The sequence below is a fragment of the Lissotriton helveticus genome, chromosome 4_2 (assembly GCF_964261635.1).
Source record: "Lissotriton helveticus chromosome 4_2, aLisHel1.1, whole genome shotgun sequence".
In the NCBI taxonomy this organism is placed as follows: domain Eukaryota; kingdom Metazoa; phylum Chordata; class Amphibia; order Caudata; family Salamandridae; genus Lissotriton; species Lissotriton helveticus.
The window spans coordinates 109301732-109323740 of record NC_136064.1 but is presented as its reverse complement, the minus strand read 5'-3'; the positions used below and the strand labels follow the sequence as shown (position 1 = coordinate 109323740).

Genomic DNA, 22009 nt, shown 5'->3' with positions numbered 1-22009 from the left:
GCCTTCCGGCAATAGCGTCCCGCGCTTCCGCACTTCCACACTTAATACAGAGCTCACCTTCCTTGAAGCATCGGCTACGCGGCTTCGCGTCTATGATTCAAAATATCCGACGCCGACTGCTGGCTTCCCGGTTGTATTTAAGGCGACGCCCTCCGCGTGTGTTACCGCGCTATGCCCTCTGGGAATTGTAGTTCTTGGCGGGTGTGGTTCTGGGTCTTGTGGTTCCTTGTTCTGTTTTCTCCTCTACGGTGCTCCGATGTGTGTCTTAACATTACGTGACATAGATGTATTGATATTACAAATAACAATGGCGTTTCATTTTTCTTAATAATTAATACTTAAATAAAAGTTCTTGTAATTTATAATGGCAATAGCTTAAACTTTTGTAAATAACTTTTTGTGAAGATTATGTTCAGTGTATTTTATTGTGACGAAAATCCAAGAACAGAAGTTAAATATTAACATATTTTTGTGACATTTGTAATAAAGCTTGAAACATTGAGAGAACATATTTGAACCAGTTCTTGTTGAATGATTGCACAGATTGATGCTGTGGTGGCGATGAGTGATGTTGTGGTGGCAGTGATGCTGTGGCGTTCAGTGATGCTGTGGTAGCGCATAGTGATGTTGTTTTGCCCCTGAGTAATGCTGTGGTGGTGCTCAGTGATGCTGTGGTGATGTGATAGATAGAGTGAGTGCAACAGATAGATAGAGGGAGGGCGATAGATAGATAGAGGTAGGGCGATAGATAGATAGAGGGAGGGCAATAGAGGGAGGGCGATAGATAGAGGGAGGGCGATAGATAGAGGGAGGGAGGGCGATAGATAGAGGGAGGGAGGGTGATAGATAGAGGGAGGGAGGGCGATAGATGGAGTGAGGGAGGGCGATAGATAGAGTGAGGGAGGGCGATAGATAGAGTGAGGGAGGGCAATAGATAGATAGATAGATAGAGTGAGGGCGATAGAGTGAGTGAGGACGATAGAGTGAGTGATGGCAATAGAGTGAGTGATGGCAATAGAGTGAGTGAGGGTGATAGAGTGAGTGAGGGTGGTAGAGTGAGTGAGGGCGGTAGAGTGAGGTGGTAGCGTGAGGGCGATAGAGTGAGGGTGGTAGAGTGCCAGAGTGAGGGCGGTAGAATGGTAGAGTGAGGGCGGTAGAGTGGTAGATTGAGAGTGGTAGAGTGAGTGCGGTAGAGTGAGGGCAGTAGAGTGAGGGCGGTAAAGTGGTAGAGTGAGGGCGGTAGAGTGCTAGAGTGAGGACGGTAGAGTGAGGGCGGTAGAGTGGTAGAGTGAGGGCGGTAGAGTGAGGGCGGTAGAGCGGAGAGTGAGAGCGGTAGAGTGAGGGAGGTCGAGTGGTAGAGTGAGGGCAGTAGAGTGAGGGAGGTAGAGTGGTAGAGTGAGGGCGGTAGAGTGAGGGCAGTAGAGTGGTAGAATGAGGGCGGTAGAGTGACGGCAGTAGAGTGGTAGAGCGAGGGCGGTAGAGTGAGGGCGGTAGAGTGGTAGAGTGAGGATGGTAGAGCGGTAGAGTGAGGGCGGTAGAGCGGTAGAGTGAGCCTTTTAGAGTGAGGGCGGTAGAGTGGTAGAGTGAGGGCGGCAGAGTGGTAGAGTGAGGGAGGTAGAGTGGTAGAGTGAGGGTGGTAGAGTAAGGGCGGTAGAGTGGTAGAGTGAGGGCGGTATAGTGGTAGAGTGAGGGTGGTAGAGTAAGGGCGGTAGAGTGGTAGAGCGAGGGCGGTAGAGTGAGAGCAGTACAGTGGTAGAGTGATGGCGGTAGAGTGGTAGAGTGAGGGCGGTAGAGTGAGGGCGGTAGAGTGGTAGAGTGAGGGCGGTAGAGTGGTAGAGTGAGGGCGGTAGAGTGGTAGAGTGAGGGCGGTAGAGTGGAATAGTGAGGGCGGTAGAGTGAGGGCAGTAGAGTGAGGGCGGTAGAGTGGTAGAGTGAGGACGGTAGAGTGAGGGCAGTTGAGTGGTAGAGTGAGGGCGGTAGAGTGGAATAGTGAGGGCGGTAGAGTGAGGGCAGTAGAGTGAGGGTGGTAGAGTGGTAGAGTGAGGACGGTAGAGTGAGGGCAGTTGAGTGGTAGAGTGAGGGCGGTAGAGTGGAATAGTGAGGGCGGTAGAGTGAGGGCGGTAGAGTGAGGAGGGTAGAGTGGTAGAGTGAGGGCGGTAGAGTGGTAGAGTGAGGGCGGTAGAGTGGTAGAGTGAGGGCGGTAGAGTGGTAGAGTGAGGGCGGTAGAGTGGTAAAGTGAGGGCGGTAGAGCGGTAGAGTGAGGGCGGTAGAGTGGTAGAGTGAGGGCGGTAGAGTGGTAAAGTGAGGGCGGTAGAGTGAGGGCAGTAGAATGAGGGCAGTAGAGTGAGGGCGGTAGAGTGGTAAAGTGAGGGCGGTAGAGCGGTAGAGTGAGGGCGGTAGAGTGGTAGAGTGAGGGCGGTAGAGTGGTAAAGTGAGGGCGGTAGAGCGGTAGAGTGAGGGCGGTAGAGTGGTAGAGTGAGGGCGGTAGAGTGGTAGAGTGAGGGCGGTAGAGTGAGGGCAGTAGAATGAGGGCAGTAGAGTGAGGGCGGTAGAGTGGTAGAGTGAGGGCGGTAGAATGAGGGCAGTAGAGCGGTAGAGTGAGAGCGATAGAGTGGTAGAGTGAGGGTGGTAGAGTGAGGGCGATGGAGTGGTAGAGTGAGGGTGGTAGAGTGAGGGCGATGGAGTGGTAGAGTGAGGGCGGTAGAGTGGTAAAGTGAGGGAGGTAGAGTGGTAGAGTAAGGGCAGTAAAGTGCGTGGCTGAAGGTGGCACGCAGCTCTCTGCTGATGGCACATTCTCCTACTGAACTATCGTTCTAGTTTGGGAGTATTAGCATTTTTAATGCAGTTCTAAGCCATGCATGCCTTCCCTGTGGCGAGGTTTGGTCTGCCCAGGCCATATGCTGTAGAAATATGGAGACGAAAATACAGCGTTTAGTTTCCAAATGTATCGCCTCGTCAGGGAGGTAGTAGGTGCTATATAAATAAATTTAAAAAAATGAAAGACTCTGAGACGGACCGGCTGACCGGTTACAGGTTATACTTAGTGAAAAGTTAATGTTTCCTCTAGCCATCAGTAATAAGCATGTAGCTTCAGGAGGGGGGATTAAAGAGAAGCTATTTACAGTCAATTAATCAAGACTTGCATAGCGGCTAATCACCCAGTAGGGTATCCAGGCGCTGAAGATGTGTCTAGAATTAACGGTATCTAAAGAACAATATGTGTGCCAGGACTGATAGTGATTTAAAACAGATACTTGATAATGACCCTTATGAATGAAATATAAACGTCTGATTATTAATTTGCATCATTTAATGATGTAGCTTGCATTTTTTCTTTTTTTAAACAAATTTTTGAAAGAAATATTCTTTGTGCAACAAACCTTATATGACAAAAAACTGATTATATATACAAATATGTACACAATAAACAATACATTTGCAATTGAAAGAATTTCACTTACACCACATATATACTTCTTTCAAACTACACACACACACTGTACAATGGTCTGTAATCACACTATAATGAAATCAAAAATTACACTTCAGGAATTAAATGGATTGTAAAAAACATTTCTAGTAATTTTAGGATTTGTGACTTTGAATTAAACTAAAGAAACAATGATGACTCCTTAGTTCGTGTGACTTGGGACAATGTCGACGCGTTTCGAACCCTCAAACTGGTGGGGTTCTCATCAGGACCCAAAAAGACTCTTAAGTCTTCTCAGCAAACCCTTTTCTTATGTGATGAAGTTGTCTTTGAATCCCTATTGATAACTCGGGAGATTTGACCTGCCAAATGTAGCCCCAGTTTTGCTGTATGCTAATTTTATATCCAGGCTTGCATAGCGGCTAATCACCCGGTCGGGTATCCAGGCGTTGAAGATGTGTCTAGAAATAAAGGAGCACACCCTTTAATTCAGGAACACGCTTGGCCCGCTGATAGCCGAAAACCTGTAAATGGCACTTTCAGTCAGACCTTTCAATATTTTAGCAAACTGGTTATTTTAAAAGTAAAACTACAAGTCATAGACCTCAACTTGCTGCTGGCTTAAAGCCAGGCTGACGTTGTCACGCTGTAGGCATGGGAGAGGGGCTGGGGACGCTCTCTATGCTGGGAACAGGTGCTGCAACAGGAACAGACTAACCAGTATACTTCTTTAGACTTGGTTTTATTTTTATGGTACGTCTGGTTCTGAATGTCAGTCTCTCTCTGGCAAACTCCAGCTTATCTGTGATGGTGGTGTCCTGTGGCTGGGTTGTCTTCAGGGGCTGTCTTCCCGGGTACAGCGTCTCCGGAACCCAAGGAGAAAGAAGACCGACAGAGGGAGGCCGTTAGTTACTTGTCTGATACTGTCTTACCCCAACGGGACCCAGTGGTTGTGAGGGAGCACCGGTGATATTTATACTGTCACGCGTGTTCGTGCTCAGGCAAGGGAGGAGTGATGTGAGGAAAGCAGGTAAAGGGAAGGGAGGGGTAGCGGGTATCGGGAAGGACACAGGGAAGGCACGCACAGGAGTTTCTACACTATGTACACGGGGCACTCTTCCTCCCCACCCAGGTCGCCCAACGCCGCCGTACCTGAGCAAGCCACACTCCTCCCTCGGGAGTGTGGCACGGCGGATCACGGGGTCGTTGGCCTCCTGGCTCTCCTCCGCTCTCGGTCCTCCCGACTTCTCCGCCTTCTCCTTGCTTCGCCTTCGGACTCTCTTCGCCTTTTCCGTCTCTCTGTCCCGCGGTGACGTCACACGCCGCATACAGGGCTTCCCCCTCTTTCATCCATCCAGGTCCTCCTACGTCAGCCGGAGGCGTGGTCTCGCCGAAGTCATCGTACGCCCAATTAAAGGAGCCGGTATTATTTTCTTCGTCGGGTTCCGGCTGTATTCCCCAGTCTTCCCTCGATGTGCCAGTCTGTGGGGAAGGAGGGGAGTTAGGGTCAGGGGTCCACCAGTCATCCCGGTCCCGACCTCGTTACACACGCATTACCAGTAAACCATATAGTGGAATTCTGCTACTGTCCCAATTGTAGATGTGAGGTGTTCCAATTCTGGCATTCCAGCTACAAACTGGTTATTGTGGTTTTGCTTTTTATAATACAAATATATATATATTGCTGCTTTATGTAGCGCCAACTTCCTTCAAGGGCATTAGAGCGCTTTACAAGAGAATCACATTATGTTCACACACTGTCACGGGCAGGGAGGCTATGTTTTCGTAACAGGTAGGGAAGGAACCAAACGGAAAGGTTGAACAAATAAAAATGTGGCCCCTGTCATATCTAGTTGGCCCGTGCAGTAGTTTCTAGCTTTGTGCGCTAAAGCTTTGTGCCTATATGGGGCCTTGATGTCCAATTGGACCGGAAATGGGCAGGCTGCATGTGCTTATCTGCCATTAAATCCTCATTTCTGTAAATCCCCTTCGCAGGGACGCAGATACTATTGCCCAGTAAGTGCCCCGCTATCAGGATAAGTGGCTGCCCCTTGGGGTTCGGCTGAGGGCCCTTCCATCTCCTTTTGTCACAGCACAGCTAGAGAGTGAAGAGCTGAGAATGGTGCATTGCTGCTGTGCTTTATTGCAGCCATATAACTGTCTCCGAAAGCAAGAGGTGACGGACCAACACGGGGTGGGGGAGAGGTAGAATGAGATGAGCGGACTTTGTTCTAAAAAGATTGAAGAGTCGTGGTTTCCTCTGAAGGCACCGGGGCACATGTTCAATGCTGAGTGGAAGGAGGGAGCACAAGGAGCGAGGAGAGAAGAGGGAGGGAGGGGGTCACGGGGAGCTATGGGGAATGCTATGCTGACATTTTTAACACCACAGACACGCATATAAATAAGGCAATAACAAAAATAAGCTGTGTTTTAGGAAGGAACAGGAAGAAGGCTGCTTGTGAGGGTGCACGTGTGATTGTGCAGTGTGGGCTTGCATGTGTGTTTGGTATGGAAATGCATGTATGCATATGAGACTGCATGTATGAATGTGCATGTTTATAGAAATGTGAGTGCGTGTCTATTTGCATGTATGTAATTATTTAGGCACCTGTGCTCACGCATGAGCCTGTGCCTTGATGTGCGCATTCCCACGCATGTGAGTATTATTGTAGGTCTGTTTGCGTACAAATGTGTGGTGTACCTTTGTACAGGATTATCCTTGTTAATTTGCATACCGTCAAATTGCATATTAAACTAACTGAAGGTTCTTCTCTATTGGCCCCGGGATAATGTTATTCTTTATAACACCATTCTGACAAGCAACCTGCTGATTGTGCGTGTGAGATATTGGGGAAATTCGATCGGCATAACCAAAGCAGGTGCTCCCGCAAGAAACATAATGAAGTCAGACTGCCCTGGTATGGCAGTCAGTTGGAAATTCTTATTTTGCAGAAACAATGCCCTAAATCTGCTGCTTATTTCTGCAATACAAAGATGCACATCCCAGTGGTGTGTGCTCGCGCACACACAAAATGTTTAAAATGCCATGCAATGCCACATTTCCATTAGTGAACTGCGGGCCTTCTTAAAAGGAAAGAAGAGACCCCGTGGGGGGGGAGGGACGAGAGGGAGGGGGAGGATGACAGAATGAGAGATGGGGAGATAATGAAACAAGCATTGGCGGTCCCTTTCAAGTGAAGCTCACGGCCGCAAGTGAAACCAGGATGTAATTAGGGGGAGGAGAAGTGAGGCCGAGACGCTGGGGAAGCAACAAAGGCCTGTGGGAGGGAGGCTGATGGCTTTGATGGGGACGCGCTTTCCGCACGAGTGCACCACACGAACTGTACGAAATCCGCGATGGTTTAAGACCTTGGTTTGACCACTATACTCTCGTCTATTTATCCCTTGCGGGATATAATAGTCTCAACCTAAAAAGGTTACCCGGTCGGGTCGGAAGTAGAAGCTTGCCCGAGTGAAAGTGAAGGGTTGCATCCCGAGGTGATAGGTCTCCCGGCAAATGGACCGGCACAGAATGTTGTGTCCTTGTGTAACGTAACCGGTGCTCATGTAAAGCGCTCCAATACCTTCGGCTGGAGTCCGCACTATATAAAATCTGCAACAAAAAAAAAAGCAACAGTGGAGAGCTTTGGGTCCGAACACAGGCTCGCCTAATAAGTTAAATGGTGTTTAAAGGATCGCTTGAAAGTTGAAAAATGCCAAATAAACCCCAGCCTCAATTCTTCCCAAAAATGTGAATTTGGTGTGGTCTGAATTTATTGGGATCCGGGTGGGGCGTCTAGGTGGGGGGTGCCTCCGCTAAGTGAAAGGCCCCCCAGTTGGGTTGGAAGTAAACGCTTACCCGGGAGTATGTGGGTCCCGGAAGTGAAAGGACACCCGATCGGGCTGGAAGCAGACGCTTGCCTGGAGTGAAAGGGATTGCGTCCCAAGGTGAAAGGTCACCTGGGAAAACTGGCCGGCACTAAATGCAAGGCACAGTGCTGAGGCTATGGGTCAAGGACACCGGCTTACCTAAAAAAGTTAATTGGTGTTTCAGCGCATGATCTACAACTTCCGGTTATAAGCCATCTCATGCATCTGCTGTAAAGATTTTGTGTATGGTAACATGTTATGGTATATACTGTCCTTCGTGTATTACCAAATCATGTATGTATAAGGCCTGTTACGATATAACTCTGTTTTCTTTTAATTTTTTATTTTGGTTGTGTTTCTTTATGTAATGATGATGTCCTGTATGCCTTGGTACTGTTTGATTCCTCCAATAAAAAAATTTGAATATAAAAAAAAAGTTAAATGGTGTTTAAAGGCTTGCTTATTAAGTTGAAAATTGGCTAATAAACTGGGCCTCAATCCTTCCATAAACGTGAATTTGGTGTGGTTTGAATGTTTGGGATGGAGTGGGTCGACTAGGTAGGGGTGCCGCCACTATGCACCAATCGTTGCCGGGGATTCCTCAAATCAAAATGACAACAGAAGTCATACACACGTGATCCCGGCGGCCGGCAGAGGAAGCGGCCATTCCAGTTAATGCTGTTTGCCCGTAGAGCTCTTCCGCCATCTTGAATCGGGACAAGTGCCTTCAAATGGCCCTAACATGCATATACGCAACCCTCTTGGATCGGTCTATTTCGTTCAGGATAAAATGGCGGGCGCGATTGCTGCCATGTTGAATAGGTGGGTTTGCCGGTTGACTGAAATGGCGGTACGGGGGCGGCCATTTTGGATGATAAATCACTTCAGAGAGAGTTCCGGCCAGTGCGGCCACCGTAGAGCGGGAGCGCTTGTTTCTCAAGCGTAACGGTATCTACCGTGACACCCATGCAGCCGCCGCTCATCTCAGCGAGCAGATGCTGGCATTGAAGGGACGGTTAGTCCGTGACATAAAAAATAGCGGGAGACTTTAAGACTGCTGCAATATGAATCACTAGTGCCTTTGGAATTGCTTTGAACAGATCGTGTATGTAATAAATATACTACTTTGAACACCGTTTGCAGATTTTGTTTGCCATACTTGTAGCCGAGAAACTGTTCAGTGATATATTTCCAAAATGCTTGTATGTTGATTAGAAGTTTAATTTGGTTTCGCTGTTTTGCATCTGAAGCTACCCCTCAGGAACATCAGCCATTTTGCTAGCCAAGAGTTTCAAAGCGCATGCGCTAACTTAGTGTAGACTGCCGTGTCCATCTCCGAGTCAGGCACCCTTTAAAGAGGTAGGCAAAAAAAGAGTCAAAGGATAACATGGGAACAGATGCCTGATTTTAACATGGACGCCCCGGCGAAGCTTATGACGCGCGGGTCAGTTGTGCGACGCAGTCCTTTGTCTGTGTCTATCTCGGGCAGCTTCTAGACGGGCGGGTGACACCAAACGGACCAGGCTCCTCCCCCACAGCGGCCCAATCGCGTTGAGGAGAGCGGGAAGGTCCCGCCCCCTGGTGGCAGCGGAGCGCCGCGAAAGAGGGTGAGATTTAAAGGGGCCGCGGCTCTGGCGGGACCGAGGGCAGGAGGAGGGGAGCGACGGGCCAGCGGGAGCGCGAGGCACCGGAGCCGAGCCACGGGAGCGCGCGGGCGGCCTGCAGCCACCTGCGCCGCAGGTACCCGCCGTGGGCTGGGTGGGGGAGGGGCCTGAGGGGCAGGGGCGCGCGGGGAGGGGCCTGCAAGTTGAGGCCTAGGGGGGGAAGAGCAGCGGTGTGACCCTCTGCACACTGTGGGGGAGGGGCGGGGCGAGGGAGCCACGGGCTCCATGGTGGGGGATGGGCGCAGGGGTAACCTGGGGAGCTGTCTCGGATGAGAGGCCCTAAAGCGAAGGGGCAGTGAGAGGCCTGCAGCAGGGAGAGGCCTGGGAGGGGGCTGGGTGGCCCCAGGAGGGCAGGGGAGCGTGCATCCTGCCTCATGGAGAGTGTGAGGTCACACCCTGGGGGGGAGGGGGCAGGAGGAGGGGGGGATTGAGGGTGACCGCCCCCTTCTGCCTGGGGTGTTTCCTCCCCCCCTATTATGCATGGTAGTTGTGTGTATCCATGATCAGGGGCATGGCATAGGGAGGGGCTCTGTTGAGCCTGCTCCTGGGGGGCATCTGAGATCTGCCCACAGGTGGGGGTGCTGATGACAGGTGCCAAGTTCATCCTTGTGTGGGGGGAGTGATCTCTCCTGATTAGGATGGACTGGGCCTGGGAATCCATGAAGAGGGAGCAGGCTGATGGACCCATAGACTGCTCTGAGAGTAGTTTGTGCTCCTGAGTAGAAGGGCATGAGTGCATCTGATTATTTTTTTTAAGCCTGTGGTGGCCAGACTAGACTCCAGAGGACTCCCCAAATCTTTAATTTGTATTGTTGACAGTGCAAATCTGCTGTCAGTAAACATTACAATTCCAAATGTTACTGACAATAATCGGAAAGTGTCAGACTTTTGAGTTTTAATACGTCTAAGCATTTGTTCATTCAAATTCATGGAAATACATTTCAGTCGGAAGGTTGTGGTCTCAGAATGAGGCAGATTTTGCTGGTGGTGTTCAATGATGCATAAGAAAGATTATCAAGCAGACAAGCCATGGCTGGCCTTTCTTGTCCTTTGTGCTGCAGACCCCACGTGTTTGCCAATGTCCTTGGTTTACTCTGCTCCTGGCTGTTTAGTGACTAAATCAGGTGACTTGGTGCAATGTTTGGTTAAGATTGGCCAGACGATGGGTTACGTGAGATATTCGACCAATCTTTGCCATTTTGGATACAATATGATGAACCAACAAAACACAAATAAGATAAAATCACATATTCTAGTCATATAAAACTGTATATTTTTTTTACATTGGAATCAAAATAAAACCATTGCATATTTAATAATTTAAACTTTGTGTCACATCTGTTGCTCGTTAATTGGCCTATGTCAATGATTAAGCTCTCGGGTACCTAGCTGTTTGCACAAATGGCAAATGCCACTCAAGGACCAATATTGGATTTTCATATTCTTATGGTGTTTCGATAACATATTGGCAACACTCAACAAAGTACAACCTATCTTAATCTAGGTCTTTTAGTTTGGTGTACAGAAAACATATAAAACATTTCCCAGTTTATTCCTATTGATAACAAGCAGGACACTGAAAGGATATCAGTCTAAACTTTATGTACAATTTTTTAATCTAAGGAGTATTAATGTAGTCCAGAATTTATATTTATAGTTTCGTTTAATAGATTAAAACAAAAAAAAGTCAATCTGTAATTGGTGGAAGTCTGCTTTTTCTCTAGAGCTACACACCCAAACATGTGATTCACAGTGCTTTAAGCACTGGATGAAATAGAGAAGATGTTAAACCAACAATCGCTCAGCCAAAGTGTACTGAAAGTGATTTGAATATTCAGAATCTGCTCCCTTCCATGAGTCTGGCACTGGGGTGCCTGCTGCTAAACCATTTGATAGACTTTAGACTCTGTGTGGTGATCGTTGGCCACACAAATTGAATGATTGACCCCATTAAGTGAGTGAAGATGACATTATTAATGATCCACTGTCTATAGTATGAAACTGGTTCACATGTATGATAGGTGATAGATGTTGGTAAACACGCAGTGAAGAGATTGTGAAGTGGAGACCGAACTAAATGAATATTTCAATGCTGTATACATTCTATACCTTTTTTTTATATGAATATTTATTTTTGCATGTTGAAATATGTGTGTAGTATGAAGGTTTATATTGTGCCTAGAGTTGTGTGTGGAAGATGGTAATTATAATTGTTCATATCTTTAGTTATATATAACATATGTATGCACTGTTTTTTTTTTCTTCTTATGTTTATAGAGTTGTTCTTTATATGTTCCATTTTAACTGATAGAAAATATATGTCCGAAAGATGGTGAACACTTAAAATTGACTGAAACGTGGAGATATGTTCCATTTTAACTGATAGAAAATATATGTCCGAAAGATGGTGAACACTTAAAATTGACTGAAATGTGGAGACATTTTTGTATCCATCTACATCTGGACATGTTTACATGGCAAATAAGTCCTAAATGTACAGTGATAATTTTGGTGGATGTGTACAAATTTAAAGACCAGTTAAATTGTCTTATGTTTTCTTATGTGGTTATATGTACTCTATATCAATTAGGGTGTATTGTCCAATGTATATTTCTGGGATAATGAAGATTATTTTCATTTAAAGGGGTGTATTTTTGTCGACATTTGGCAGTCATTGATTTTAGCTCTGACTCATGATTGTATAATAGAGTGAATTACTTAATTGGTGAAAGTCAAGTGGATTAATTGTCTAATTCTTAGTCTACTCAGTGGATTTTTTCTTTGTATTTGCAGATCTATTGGCTTAATCTTATTGAAAAAATGGGACAGAGAAAAGTCTTAAAATGTCTTGTACTGGCCTTTATAAGACAGTGATATGATTTTCAGGCAGAGTGGCTATATTTTCTTTGACGTTATTATTTTGGAGGAAACTTTACTATTGTCTGTAAACTGTTTTTAACAATAATGCAGAACCTTTTGTTTATGCTTCTACTCGGGAAAGGCTACTAATGTAATGCAGACTGGAAAGTAGAATATGTATGCACGAAAAACTGAAAGGTGTTTTGGCTGCTAACGATCTGTTGGGGCAAAGCGTTACAGCGCAGGTGTTGGGCAAGAGTGAGCTTTACATGTTTTCAGTTCATTATCACCATATCCCTGTGTTTTACAACGTGGCATCAGCAGAAAAATAATGAACACAGTGCTTAACCCACACAGGAGTGAAGAAGTTGTGGTGCAGCGGCCAGAGCTGCTGACTCAGAAATTAGGATTCTCGGTGAAGCCACACAACATCCTGTGATTGTATGCAAATCATTTAATCTCTCCTGGTGATAAACTGTTATATAAATATGCTGCAAGAGTAAAAGGCGAAACTTTATGACCATAATGGATGTTAAACAGTATTTCGGCTGCGGGAAACTAATTAGAGAAGCAGACGAGGAACAAGCATTGGTAAATTCAGGAAAATATGCTACAACCAATAGAAATGGAGGAAAGCTAAGTGGCACTCACAGGAACCAATGAGAAGCCAGGAAAAAGAGGAGGGGGATGTTAGTCCCTTTAAAGTTTTTATTAAAGACAATAGATTTCTCAAGCACTCCGCAAGCTTTGCGCAGGTGAAACCTAAAAATGAGGTAGTAATTGAGTGAAAAGTGGCAGGAATTGGCAATGATAGAAAAATAACCATCAGTTAATATACAACATTAGCAAACTGACCTTTGCATACATCTTATGACAACAAAAAGATGATTGAAGTTCCATATGCGTCCATCTTCGAGTTTAGTTGCTCCTTTGTACGCCTTCAGAACTTTGAAAGGACCTCCATGTTTGGACAAACGTTTTCCCTTCAGGACATTTTACCACCACTACATCACCAACATTTATTCGCATAACCGTAACAGCTTTTTTCATATAGTTTGATTTACAACCTTTTTGTTTACATATCTCCCTTACTCAACATTGTTGTAATTCTAAAATATCTTCATTACATTTTTCCATATTTTTTTCTAACCCACAGGGGTCAAACCCCGGAGCCTGGCTATCTTCTTCTTCTTCTTTTTTTTTTTTTTTTTTTTTTTTACTCAAAGGACGTGGCTCCTGTAGTGGGGTGAAGGGTATATCTAGAGGTCTCAGTACATGATTTAACATCTTCTCTCTAGTCCCTTCTACACTTTTGGCCAACTAAATACGTTCTTTAAGAGTTCTGTTAAAGCATTCTAACGTCCTATTTGTTGGAGGATGATACAGGGAACTTTTTTTTTGAGGCTTCTGCCTCGCTTAAAAAAACAAAACCAAAAAAACCCCTTTATATCCTTTTGAAGTCCGCTGAACTCCGTAATTAGAATAGATCTGGGATTGCTTTCTCTCCAAAATATCACTGAAAAACCTTATCACCGTATTCGTGGTTACATAATTGCCTATGGCTACTTCAGACCAATGGGGCACCGTATCAATGAGAATTAACATATATATATATCTATATATATATATATCCGTAGATCCATCCTGTACTTGTCTCAAAAAACCAAAAGAAACTTTGTCCAAGAACCTGCTGGCTGTTCTCTGCATAATATCGGATGTATTCTAGCCTTTGATCTCTTATCACTTTGACAGCATTCCATAAAGTCTGACATTTCTTACTATGCTTTGATCCATGCCTGACCACCTATAACCACAGCTTAATCACTCTTTAGTTTTACGAATACCCTGGTGTCCAATATGGACTAACACAATTATACGTGATAATGAGTAACAAGTGGACTAAGCCTTGTGTCACGGAACAGAAAACCCCCCTGCCGAAAGTTCACCTTTCACTCTCGCGAAACTTTTGAGCTGATCTTTGCATTTCCCAATTCTCTGTCCTTTACACGTAAAATCATGAACCTCTTTCAACAATTCATCGTAAGATAACTCTTCTAACATTATGCATCCAATTGTAACAGAACAGACTTTAACCACTGTCTACCAACCTTAAACACACCATCACCGTTGTCTATAACAGTCTAGAAAGACAATCTGCTGATTTATTAAGTGTAATATTTAACAAGAAAGGAGTATCACCACATGGACCTTGAGAAAGGTTCTAAATGGGATGTCGGAGAACAAGAGGAATAGTATCCTTTTGTAGAAGACCCCTCACTCACCAACCTGGTTGGTGACATGCTTCATCATCGGGGTCCCACCTTGACGGCCGAATGCCATCCGGGTGTGCTGCGACACCTGACTACAGTGGAGCTGTTTTTTTGAGTGAATGGTGCAAAAAGTGATCTTAAAAATTGTCCTGGTATGACTTTTTGAAAAAACTTTATTCATAAGCAACTGGACAATGTTAAAAAAGAAGTGGAGATACTAATGGGTGATAATGACCGTAAGTATCTATGTGAAAGTAATTAAGATGGTCTACATGTTTCAACCTGCATAGAGCTTTTTTTTGTGCCGATAAATTTGATCCAGAAACAGTTCAATATTTTAAAACTTTTTTTCATTTGGGGTATTTTAAAGTAGGTTTCCCCCTGGAAATGGTAAAAAGTAAACCGTGATGGGGTAATGTTCTGCACAATGAAGAAATAATAAAAGTAACAGATTAATGTTTAACTAATTATGATGAGAATAAAATTAACACATATATATATATATATATATATATATATATATATATATTAGGAAGAATGTATAAATCACACCATATCCAATAATCTACCTGTAAAAGAATGATTTATTAATAGAAAAATATAAATAGGCTGCATCTGAAGTGTAATGCCTGTAGATGGCAGTAGAGTCGTAAGGTTTTGCAATGAAGCAGAACTCTATAGAAGTATGAAAGGTAGTTTTTACGACAAGTTTTTCTTTCTTGATATAATAGAACTTTGTGGGTAAAAAGGCAATATGTAATCAGAAGCGTGGCTTATTTTCTTGTTTACAAATATCTACGCTTGAGTGCAGGACACAGGTGTATGCTGAGCAATTCTATTTGACAAGACTTCAGAGGCTGATAGTTCTCAAGGCAATGCAGACACCACACACCACACTCGAGAAACTGCATGAGGATATGCTAGGAATCTTAAAAATGAGAAATTTAGCAATATCCAACAGGATAGCATCCAATATTGTTAGCATATATTGTGCATAACCCCTTGAGTGTGGGTGTCGGCCAATGGCTGACACCCGCTCTCCCTCTCCTGTGTATCTGTCCGCCATCGACCCACACTGGGATGCAGTGCACCAGAAGGGTTCCTTTATAATACTTTAAACTTGGGATGCTCAGGAAGAGTTCCTGAACAGCCCAAGTCCCTTTAGTGTGATGCTTTTCACCTGACATTATTACACTTCAGTGAAAGTAAAACAAACCCATGGGCTAGTTTTACCTTCACTGCATTAGTGCTCTGGGAGGCATATTTCAGCCCCCCAAGCACTGATTGTTGTGGGAGAGGTATTGTTGGAAAGGGGGGAATCTCTTCCATGCAGCCACCCCACCACAAAAAACGAAAGTGACAGTTTTTTGTGCCCTCGGCGGGTAGATGTGGGTCGTATTTACCCTCAAAAAACCTTCTAGATAGTAGGGCTTAATTTAAAAAAACACAGTGGTGGGGACTGCCCTTGCCGCCACCCCCAAAAATGTGTGAAAACTTTTTTTATTTGGGCCATTATAACGTAGGTTTCCCCCTGGAAATGGTAAAAAAAAAAAACAAATGGTGATGGACAGTTGTAGGAAGCTGGGTTTCTGTTGCAGTAACCTCCACCTTCCCTCTTTTTGCCAGATTTCTGATGCACTTTGAGTTGATGTGCCCTAGGTACCTGTCAATCAGGTTCCCAGGGCCTGTGTTCTTGCCCAAAACTAGTTTATACCCCCAATTGGCACTTCCCTGGCCATATGTGAGTCCCTTGTAAAAGGTACCCTGGTTACTAAGGGCACTATGACCAGGGAAGGTCTCTAAGGGCTGCAGCACATATTATGCCACCCATAAAGGTCCTGTACACGCTCGCTCACTCACTCTCTTTGGTGCAGAGAAAAGTGATGAGTCGACTTGGCACATATACCCTGTGTGCCATGCCTGCAACCCACTACATTTGGTATAGTCAAGACACGAGCACCGTGACCCCCTACAGCGTCGAAGTCCATTCTTAAACATTGTAAGTGCAGTAAAGCCATAAAAGAGTATATGAGCTGGGAGTTTGTCATTACGAACTCCAGAGCACCATAATGGCTTTACTGCGTTGTGGGAATTTTGATATCAAACGTCTCCGCATAATAAACCCACACTGATGCCAGTGTGGGATTTATTATACACTGCACTCAGAGGGCATCTTAGACCAGCCTCCGGTGGGTTCACTGACTGGTAAATACCAGTCTGCCACCACCAGGCATGTTTCTGGACCCCTTGGGTGCTCCCTGAGCCCAGAAACAAAGCTTTTCCTGGGTGGCGGAGTTCACACCTCCCCCATGCCAGGAAGAGCCGTCTGTGGCAGTGGTGCTTCAAATGCCTTGCTGCCTCTGTAATGCGACCCCTCAGTCTCTCCTGCTATCAGGAGCAGGCCCCCTTCCTGTCTCCCCTTCTTTTCGGTGGGAAGACAGGTGGGAAAAATTAGAACAGCCCAGAAGGTGTATCCACCTCTGCCAACCCCACCCCTCAGTTGGGGGAGGCGAGGTGAAGCCCACTCTTCAGTGCTCTCCATCTTGCAGATGGTAGACACTCCAATCAGGGTTATGGTTTGTGCCCACTCACCCACGTGGGGTAAGCACACTATGGGTGTAGTCACCCTAAGGTCAGTAGCTCATTGGTTAATGACCTCAAGACCCCTAAACGTACCCTAAATATAGTATTTTAGGGATGTCCTGAACCAAGAAGACAGATTCCCGCAACCTACAAAGACGGATGAAAGAAGACACCCAGCAGAGGAGACTGCAGAGAAGAACTGACTTGGCCCCAGCTTTTCCGATTCGTCTGCAGTTTCCAGAGATCCTGCGCCAAAAGTCACCTCGTCCTACAGCCAGGGACCTTCAGAGCACCTGGAAGGACTGACTACCTTCAACAAAGACCGGATATTCTGTTAACAGCAGCTCTGTTCATAAGAAACTCCCAAGAAGACACTCTGAGCCTGCAGAGGACAAAGACACCTGATGCCTTGGAAAACCACTACACTAGACGATTACGCCCAAGTCCGAGTGGTCCACCGGTCCTTGCGAGGTCCAGCAGCTCTCCAGAGTCTGAGTCCACCGTGGGTAGGCCCCTCCAGGACTCCCTGACGTCGCCTGCAGCCTCTGCACAGAGACCGCCCCTGCCCCCCTCCCCAGCTCCAAAGCGAATGGTCTGGTACGGTGAAATCTGACCTCAAAAGGCACCCCTGCATCCAGCCACCCTGTGCCCTGGAGAATAGGACCTGAGGTGCACCTACGTCCCCTAGCCCTCCAACTTACCTGCCCAGCTGCTGGTTCTCCTCCTGGAAGACGTTCTGGACCGAGCCTGCAGAAAAAATCCCAAACTGGCAACTCCCATTGAAAACTGGGCACACAACGGCAAACCTGCACCTGGCCGCCCCTGCGCTGCTGTGGGTGCACCTTGGGTGCTAAATAGGATCCCCCTTTGCCCTGAGCTTAAGTCCAGGAGCTTTGCTCCCACAACCTTGTGGCATGCTCGTGAGCAGCCACCAACCGGAGGCCCCTTATTCCCCGTTGGATAACATTGAGCCTAAGCACTCTGCACCCGGGCACCCTTGTGGCGCTGAGTGTGCTTTGAGAGTGCATCCTCTACCCGGGGGGGAACCCTGGTTCTAACCCCAGAAACACAACTCCCACAACCAAGTACTTATCTGCAAACCGATAACTCCATTTCCTCCCATAGGATTGCGTTGACTGCTTTCCTTTGAAAATTGTTCAAAGTGTGGATTTGGTTTGTATGGAACTCTAAGAAACTGCAAATATACAGAGTCAGAAGGTAGCAATATTTAACTACCAGCGTCGCCACTCGCTGAATGGTGAATGGAGCCAAATCCATTCCAGACGCGGTAATCGAGAGCGCTTCGTGTAGCGACGTGTAATAATACGCCAGAGTCCGTAGTGTAGGTTTTTCCCTACACTATGGACTCTATTATTACACGTCGCTACACAAAGCGCTCTCGATTACTGCGTCTGGAGTGGATTCTGGCTCCATTCGCCGAGGGGTGACTCTGGTAGTTAAATATTGCTGCTTTCTGACTCTGCAATTACTCTTTTGGACAAACTCTTTTTGTAAATCAACATGTGTGTTCCGGCTAGCGTGGTATCCTAACTGCAATTCCAAGTCTACTTGTTACGGAACTACGTGATACTCCGTTTGATATCTGTGAGGGGGTTACCAGAGGCGACTGACCCTAATCGGAATGTCATACTGATACTTTAGAGGGATAACCACCTGCTCCGGCCGGGATTTGATATCCAATCTACAATATTTGGCTGACCTCTTCTTTGACTCTGAAAGTGGGACCTGTCTGGTACAGAAGTCTCTTGCCCTGACGAAGTTCCTATTCAAGGAACGAAACGCTTTGGCTGTTGACCTGTTGTTTTTATCCAATGAAGGTTAAAGATTTTTTAATAGAACATATTGGTTGTTGTGACTCCATCCCTGGTGCTGCCTATATGCTTTTCTCATTTTGACGCTTCTGGATCTCCAGTGGGGCGGCTCGGAGGCTATGGGCACAGGACTCTAAAATATTGTGGACATTGAAATTGGGGTGCCAAACATATAGTCAGCTGCAGTTTAGTTTTATTCTAGTGGGCAAAAGAACAATGGAATTAACCCAGATCTCGTGACTGGGGGAGAATGTTTGGATCATTCAGCATTCTGTCTATCATTTGTTGCAGTTGCACATAAAGCAAGGCAGTAATAGAAAGCACTCCTACTATGCAAACCCTACTCTAAGTTTACCTAGAGTTTGTGTGTAGGTATAGAGCCAAGAATCCCTCCAAAGGACGACCCAACTGCATTACCTGGTGGGAGAGAATGAAGGACCCTATCTTAGTCACAAACTGGACACCCCACACGAGATGTCAACCTGCTGCGTGGTGTCTTTGGTGTCAGCTGAAGTGCCTTTTCTGATAATCTATTGGGATGCTCATCTTTTATAATAGAAATCAGCCTTGCGATGTGCCTATAGAATAGCGATATTGTGGATATGTAGATAGCTTTTTTGCCCTGTGGATGAAGATAGAGGTGACATTTGTACACACTGCGAAAAGAGACCTTATACAGAATGTTCAGGGCATTGTGATAATGTTGTGCGAAGCTATATGTGTAAACAAGCTTAGTTTCAGGGAAACTAATCCAACATCTTCGCGCATGCACATATGTGCCAAAGTTTACTTCTGAAAAATAGAACCATGTAAGAAAAAAGGTGCTTCGTTATGTGGCCCTAACTATGGAATATAACAGCAGAAGTAAGGATTCTTTATTGGGTTCTGTGTGGTGGAGGACTCTGATGGGTGGGGGAGGGAAGTGGAGGGTGAGTGAGGAACTAATGTGCAATATCTCTTGGAATTCAAAAGTTGTCCTAGAATGTACTGGGGGATTACCTCCTTTGTGAAGCGATATTGCACGCACACCTACCATAAATGGGTTCGCATGGCTTTTCTCCAGAAGAAATATCTCACGGAGATGGAGGCCCAAAACTGTTGTACTCCGCCACTTATTTCTCATACGGTAGACAGATGTCGATATGTTTGGCCCCAGGAGTTCCATTCTACTTGCGGGAACACATGGCAGATGTTGAGGGAACGTACTTATTGTTGCATGGTATATTGGATGGCCGTGAGGTGTGCCTGATGAATATTTATGCTCCCAACATTGACAGCTGGGATTTCTTTAGCGCACTGGGAATGGTGTTGCTCCCGTATGCAGGATCCCCAGTTTTTTGGGATGGGGATTTTAACTGTGTGTTGGATGGGCACCTGGACAGGCAGCCAGCATGGTTGGGCAGTATGGTGGCTGGTTTGCGGGAGGTTATGCACAACTTTCAATTCGTGGATGTATGGTGGGAACTGCACCCCACGACGCCGGAGTATTCTCGTACTCCTCAGCGCATGGCACTCCTATCAGACAAGGATTCTGCACACACACAGAACCGTGCACAGGAAAACAGGACCTCGGTGTATAGGGGTTGTACCTTCCTACCACCTTAGTGCCCAAAATCCCCAAACCGACTATCTATAGTGTCTCATTTGTTCTCCGACAAAATCACGAAGCTACAAATGATTAGACAACCCAGAACACAACACTCCAGACTCTCTCAGGAATCGCGGTAGCAAGACATACCCTTTCGCTCACTCACTCGTACTTGTCCACAATATGGATTGTCAGAGTCACTATATAGTTTGAAATGTTTATTTTAACTATCATGCTCTGTAATGCAGTATACAAGCCACTACCAGCAGCAAAATGTATAAACTTAGCACAGTGAGCATTGTTACAATACCATAGAATATGAAGGGGGGATGTCATTGTATATTGACAGTGGAAAAAGGGCTGACTATAAGGCCTAACCACCCTCCCCTTGTTAAGCTACGGTTTACTATATAAAGGAAGATCTCTGGGCTTTGTCAACAGACCCCATACCTGAGAGCCTAGCTGGTAGCTTTAAATCATTGTAACAGCATAGCTCTTCTCCAAGGAAAGATTTCCCTCCAAGTGTGTGTGAACAACAAGCGTCCCCGTATTATGAAAGCATGAGTTTTCAGCAACGCAGCTGTATAGCATGTTTTGTCTAGGTGCTAAGGACTGACCAGAACAGAATAACATGGGCATGTTTATCGACCTTTCCCATAGCGTTCAGACCAAACTCCAGGAATAGCAGAAAACACAAAAAGTAGACAGTTCTCATGTGAAAGGCACAAAATAACGTTATGTGGTAACATGCGCAAAAGCAGCATCAGGGCAGCAAAGCTCATGCTAGCTTAGCAATGTTGAGAATGACCCTAACAGCCATATAACACCCTCCCCTTGGTAAAGTCATAGTATATCGAAAAAAGACCAAAACAGATTTCAAACTTAAGCGGAGTTCAAAAGCTCTTGGAAAAAAACAATGGTTTTTTTTGTTTTTGTTTTATAAAAGAGATTTGTTTTTGTCGAGATTAAGAAGGTGGTGGAAAGTCCATGAAATTACTTGAACCCAAGAAAGCAATACGTTCCAAGTGTTCATCCCAATTGTTAGTTGAAAAAAGGGACGCCATCCAATTTAGTATGTCGAAAGAACAGACATGCTCCTCGTATTGAGATGCTGTCAAGAGCACGTTGGGACAACTTGCTTGATATTCGATGAAACTTCATTGTAGGGGGGTATGCGCCACCGCGCAGACATCCCATTCAGGAGAGATCCCAAGTGCAGCAGCATGCGCCATGTGACCATTCCCAGAACAGGCCTGATCATGGGCCTCTAAGGGATCCATTAACGGGATAAAATCCGGCACTCTCCATGACGTATTGGACAGGCATATATCCAAAGCCAAATGGAAAGCACACTGCTGACAGTAGAACACAGGTTGCAGGCAAGTGAAGTAGGCAAAGCGAAAAGTTAATCTATAACTCATGCTAAGCGTCGCTAATGGCAACAATCCAAAAAGTTGTTGTATTCAATCACGGTTGCAATTGGCCTGGTCTGTGCATTACCACAAGATGAGCAGCCATTGTGTAGTAGGAGCAGAAGGTTCAGTATTCCACCAGCAAGCGCCAATAATAAGGGAAACCCTCCAAAGACGCTAGAAAAAAAGGAATGAATAAAAGCCGGTATTACTCTAAATATAGTCTGAGAAGAAGTCGCAAGGCTGGATCCCACAAGTTAAAATAAATTAGCAAGGCCTGTGGTATCAGACACATTAAATATTTGGTGTTTGAGCTCCCCAAAATGAAGTGGGAGGTTAGTGTTCAGAAGTGACTGAATTTCGCTAAAGTTTCTAGCCACCTGCAACTTGAAGATCTCTCTATCTGAAGTGAGGGCCACTTCTTGTTGAAACAATAGCGCCTTGAGCCAGCTCAATTTGTTTAAATCTGTTTTCCAAGTTTGAATGGAAGGCCACATTGAG

General features: G+C 45.7%; 1 protein-coding gene across 6 annotated transcripts in view; it reads left to right on the top strand.

The window, feature by feature from the left end:
* The first annotated feature begins 8313 nt into the window (after positions 1-8313).
* The window catches only part of ZMYM3 (zinc finger MYM-type containing 3), a 451345-nt gene continuing 437649 nt past the window's right edge, over positions 8314-22009 (top strand). For 4 of the 6 annotated variants that reach the window (XM_078640229.1, XM_078640226.1, XM_078640230.1 and 1 more), the window contains exon 1: positions 8919-9040. The gene's annotated coding sequence lies outside the window, so the exon portion shown is untranslated. The other 2 variants (XM_078640225.1, XM_078640224.1) reach the window with 2 other exon arrangements.